This window comes from Anguilla rostrata, chromosome 14 (assembly GCF_018555375.3).
Source record: "Anguilla rostrata isolate EN2019 chromosome 14, ASM1855537v3, whole genome shotgun sequence".
Taxonomy (NCBI): domain Eukaryota; kingdom Metazoa; phylum Chordata; class Actinopteri; order Anguilliformes; family Anguillidae; genus Anguilla; species Anguilla rostrata.
In genome coordinates, this window is record NC_057946.1 from 22,328,363 (window position 1) to 22,334,362 (window position 6,000).

Sequence of the window (6,000 nt, forward strand, 5' to 3'; positions counted from 1 at the left end):
TGTGAGCCTAGCATGCACAATTCCCTGGATTTCTCAGCTATTACTTGACAGTTCTAAGGAATTATTTTTCTCCTAATTAAAGTCACATTCATCTGGCTTTACTACAACATACTGCTTGAAAATGAAAATAAGCTGAAATGGTCTTTGAAGTTTCTGTTTATTAAGATTTTTTACAATGACAAATGGGCTGGCAAATATGCATTATCTATCAGTATCAGTCTATTTTATTAATTAGCACATTTTAATGAAACAAAAACGAATCTTTGCTTTGATATGCAAAGTTACTCCTTGACTAAAATATAATCTGGTCTAAGACAACTTACCTTTGTTTCTACATAAGTAATGTGTTGTATAACCTGAAGGAACCAGAAATATTCAGTTTCTCATCTGAAGGCCTAGTCACAGTCATTTTGAGAACTAAAAATGTCATACACATCATGGAGGCAGAATTATATTTGCAAGAAATATTCACATTTCCACATGCTCAGCAAACATTAGTTATCCTGGTAACCAGTTTGACAACATGTACTGTAAGCATAGTTAGAAAAAAGCAAAGTTAGATTCTGTAATTTTCCTAAGTAAATATATTAGTAGACCTATTTATCATTGATATTACAGCAATTTGAAGTCATTAAAAAGTTGAATTTGAGTTTCATAAGTACATTTGATTCTTCCTGTCTTCATGTCTTTTAGTCAAGCAACAGCTTTAATGCCTTTTCTCTCTGCCTTATCCATTATGCAGCTATTTGCAGTGACATACACAATAAGGAATGTTCTAAATTTAAGAATTCTAAATGGTATTAAAATGTGATGAGGTCATATTCCTCAAGAGGAAACACGCACTCTACTCTAAAAAATCCTCTCTATCTCTCCTAAATTGTACACTGTCCTTTTCAGAGAAAGTCAAGTTCTTCTCACTCTTATTCTATCCTGAGTTATGTTGTATACTTTCACTGAATAAAGAGTGTGACTATGATTAATGTATAAAAAGGAAGACTGCATTTGAATTCAGATAGTGTTGTTACCATGGGCCAGCACTGAACACAGTATTGTTTCACATTTCCAGTAGTAATAGTAGGAGCAGTAGTAGCATCAATGTAATAAATATCCATTATTCCTGGTCAGGGTCACGGAAGGTGCTGGAGCCTATCCCATCATACATTGGGCGAGAGGCAGGAATACACCCTGGACAGATTGCCAGTCCATCACCGTGCAGTTAATGTATTGATAAACAAAATATTACAAACTATAGCATTATTTTTTTGGGATGTATTTGACAGCATTTTTAAATTAGATCTTACATGAAAGCTTTTTATCATTGCTAATTCAAAAAGGCATTAAATAAAAAAATTCATGCTTCTCATAAAAACTGAAAATACCAGTATGTTATCATTAGACAAAGGTGCATATCTTTGCATTATTGTATATACTCAAGTACTATTATGAGTATAATTATGCCAGTATGTGTTTGCTATGCAGACGGGCCAGTACAATATCAACTTACAATATCACTCGTGCAAAAGAGACCAAAGATAGCGGGTAACTGAAAAGATTAAATATCATTCAGGACATGCTGTACTGTAGGTTTAACTGAGAAATGCCTGATTTGTTCCCTCCAATAATCTGTGAGTCCCTGAGTCAAATTTCCCAGACTGTGGTCAGTCATGTGTACCTCAAATACAGATATGACATTCTCCATTTGTCAGGTAGTGAGCAATTATGTTTGGTATAAAAACATGCAACTGACCATTTTTGCATTCTTTCTAAGATCAGTTTGTTTGCCTTCAATCGGCAAACGTTCTCAACGAGCTAATGGGCTCACGTCTTATGTAAGCATGATGTGTTTATAGATTCTCAAATCGGTCACAAAGTCACAAAGTTTGGCCTCACTTTGTTGGCTATACTTTAATGAACCATTAATTTGATGTTTTAAAAAAAAAAATCATTACAAGTTCTGTCATATAAAGTGTATCTCCATAATGTATCTGTTTCCCTTAAGCTACACCCGCAAGCCAGTTTTACTCTTCTCTGAATAAGAATCAATCTTACTGTGCATAATAAACACACCGGCACTGAGACTCACACTGGTGGATTAAAAAAAAAATACATTTAAATTGGGCAATGTTTTTGCTCATGTATGCTCCAGCAACACGTGGGAAGTTTGCATGATGCATATTTATAAAACCTTCCAGTCGTTCCTGGCGTTTTGTCAGCCGGAGTTAGCGCTGACCCCTACGGCAGGCCCGGCTCATTTGAGGCTGACAGTCCTCCCAGGCTTCTCCTGCTCGGGCCTCTCTCTCTCGGCTGAGCGCTTGTCGGGCAGCACTGCTCCAGGTTCTCCCTCCCGGGCACTCCGGCCTACTGCAGCGGGCTGCCGCATGGTCGGATCCCCAGCCATGTAGAAATGCCCTAATGGGTTTGTAAACACCGTCGAATCCGAATGCGCTGGGAACCTGGGCAAGCGGCTCCGGAGCGTGGGCGGCCCACCTGTATCAGGCTGTTTCCAGCTCCCGGTTCTGTGACAAGGATACTCTACGCATTCCCATCCACACATTTCCGAGATCTGCGAATTTTTCATAAATGCGAGATGCTTTTGATAAGTCACTGTACTAACGTATCCCAAATCTCATTTCCGATGCATTGAGGAAAGAGATCGCACACGCAGCGACAATGGCTTTCACTGTGTTGGATGGCTCACTTCATTACGTCTTGCTTTCATGAAACATGTTTAATCTCCTGGAAACCATAACCGATGATTGAGTAAACCTTTTGAGCAAGCCCTTTACATTATGCATCCTGATTATTTGCCCCAGTGACATGCATTTATGGCATCAATCACATTATAGTGCATGCCGACTAACCTTACATCAATAACTCCCACAATGTATTTCATGGCAAGGTTATTCACAAAAGCACAAGGAAATTTACTGTCAGAAACCACTATATTGCATGAGTGGTTTTTTTTTTGTTTTCTTTTTTTAAATCTGTGCCATTCACTTCATGCACACATGCCCTTATTGGCCTGCAATTTAAACTGTATTGCATTAAATCTGTCCCCCATTGTAAATAAAAGCCGGGACTTAAATTGTATGGATAAACCATTATCGCCTTAAGATTTCTAGAATATTTTCTAGAATACTCCCTTTTTAACAGCAGCAACATCCCAAGCTGGGATGGAGGTCAGGGAGGACTTGTCAAACCCCAGAGACTCACCTATTTTCATGCACAGAACAGCTTCTTCAGTTTCTGATATGGAGATGGGGGAATAAAACACTCATCTGTAACAGGCGAAAGATTAAGTAATTTTAGATTTGCATGTTATTATATGAGCCTTTGTCCTGAACAATCTCATTTTCAGTTTCTGTATGTGTAACTGTCCTCTTTGACTGAGGAGTAGTACATCGGTGTTTTCCTTTAGCTAAATCCCATTCAGTAGTATTCTAAGCTGAGGGAGATCCATGCTTGTTACAGTTGGTCACTTTCCGCTTAACTCACAATTTGTTCATTTTACTGGGCCACAGATTGCTAAAAAGAATACTGACACTGCAAGAATACTGATTCCCTGCCCATTCCAGGTTTACTTTATGCATTCATATTAATGTGATTTGTAATTCAACTGGTAGTGTTATCCAGGTGTGGCAGAATTCTCCCACTCCTACTATGGTCAGTGACCAAGATGGAAAAAAACCAAAACCCTACAGCACAAAAAAGCACAAATAACTATGGCATGCCTTGCTCTATCCAAAGCTATATCTTTCATTAAAAACAGAAGTGCACATGAAATTACACTACAAATATGAAAAAAGTCTGTTTTTGTGTTCAGACTGTTGCACATAGTACATTGCATTGTTTTGGTAGATACACTTAACTTGTGAAGTGTCCATTATCAATTGCAAAGAAACAGTTATGAGATAATATAGCAAAATATGCTGAATCACTGAAAATTTGTGGAATGTGAATTTTAAAAAAAGAGTTCATATTTCATGTAAAGTTCATTCCAGTAAAAATGATTTTATGTACAGTGCAGCAAAACATGCTGAATCACTGGCCATTTGAAGAGTGAGGATTAAAAGAGCAGCACGTGTACAGGCACCACAGGTTACTGTGAGCCTTCAGCTGGGGTAGTAAGTGTTCCACTGTCCTTCGGGTTCATTCTAGTCCCCCTTTTAAATATCTCCCTCCGTGGTTTTAAAAACAATGTTTTCGATCTGCACCCCCTCCCTTCTGGTGCTCAAGCTGCCGCAGCTGAGGACTCTGTGTGGACGGAGGTCCCCCGTGCGTGGCAGGCCGCCAAGCGCTCCTCACCCCGCTAAATAGGTGGTGAGTAACCTCTCACTTCTCACTCTCCTCCTCTTACTCATCGCACTGAGCCCAATCTGCCAGAGGAGCGAATCTGAAGAGATCTCGAGGGGGTTTTTTACGCAGTGTTTTCTTCAGACACATTCACACCATTCACGCAAATGACAGATGAACTCCACCTTCCTTCTGGGCTCGGAAACACTTGAGTCCTTTAACATACAGCACTGGGCTGCCCACATATCTGCATGATTAATGGGATGGCATCAAAACGCACCCCACAGAGAAATATTGGGTCGTATTAATGCCTCTCTGCACTCTCTATATATTCCTGAGGTGCTGCAGTGGGATTAATGGAATACGCCATCTCTTCTTTTACCCGCAATGGACTGACTCATGTAACAAGAGGCTACAAATGACTCATCTGACAAGCGACCCCGACTTTCAGCGCTGTAAAAAAAAATCATCTTAACTACGCGACAACGGTTAACACTAAGTACCTACTAACTGGGCTTAACATTTCAGTCACAATGTCTGAACTCTGCAAAGTGAATCGCACAATAAATGCAAATTAGCGAAGGACAGAATTGTGCATTTCTCCACCTTCCCTCACCCTCGGCTCCACATCAAAGGTACAGTATGCCACTGAGCTTGCCAATATCAACTCCTCGCTCTGAAATGTTAGAAGGGAACAAGGGTCATTTGTTTCCAAGCATGTGGTGCAACCAAACCCCTCATCCCAATTTAAAACAAAATTGAGCATAACTCATCTCTCTTCCAGAGCCACGATTTTCATCTTAATTAGATTTACTCAAATGGCGGTTGGGGGTCAATTGCTGGCGGCCTGGAAACGTAGCCATCTGTGTAAGTGGCTATATGAAAAAATGCTAACGTTTTTGCAGTTTGGTTGGAAGTAGCAGATTCTCTGAGCAGTTCTTGTCAGCAAATCGGTTGCTTTTGAGAGATGTACAGGGCTTGTCATCGAAAACCAAAGCAGTCATTTCTCCCTCTGTGGACTGGCCCTTTTCCATCTCTGCAGGTGACAGAACCTCACAGACAGTTGCGACTGCAGTGACATTCAGGTCTTAGTGACTCAGCCGCCATATTTCCAACAATTTCTAAAAGGAGCCACACGAATGCACTCCCACCGTTACCATTCCCTCCATAAAAGAAAGCATAATTACAAAAACATATGATATACCCATGGTAAAATAAACTCATATAGACAGTGTGATCTGTGTTTCTGAGCACAGGTCTCTGCTTAATAAGTGGTAAACTTTCACTTCTGATTTAACCATAGGCTGCCATAGTGACAGACTTTTTGAGGAGTTTTTTTTTTCTTTCCTAAAAATTCCTTATTTGTATCTCCACTCCGCCATACTAATTATCATTCTTAAAGTTATTAATCAGCTTGGCTGCCTGAACATAGGCATAAGGTCATTCATAAAGCAAAGTTAAGCACTAGAATTATGTCTGCCACTCCAAGCAACATTTAATCAAAATAGCTATTTAAAATGACATTTCCCATACTTCAGTCTTACCTTTTGTGAGGAGCACAACAGGTACCAATGTGGAATTAATTAAGCAGAGATTGATGGAGCCAATTTAAATCAGAGGCAGTTTAGATACCATAAAAGACATAATTTATATTTTATAAACCTTGCAGAATCTGAGCTGTTATCTTTGATTCTGTGCCAAAAATGA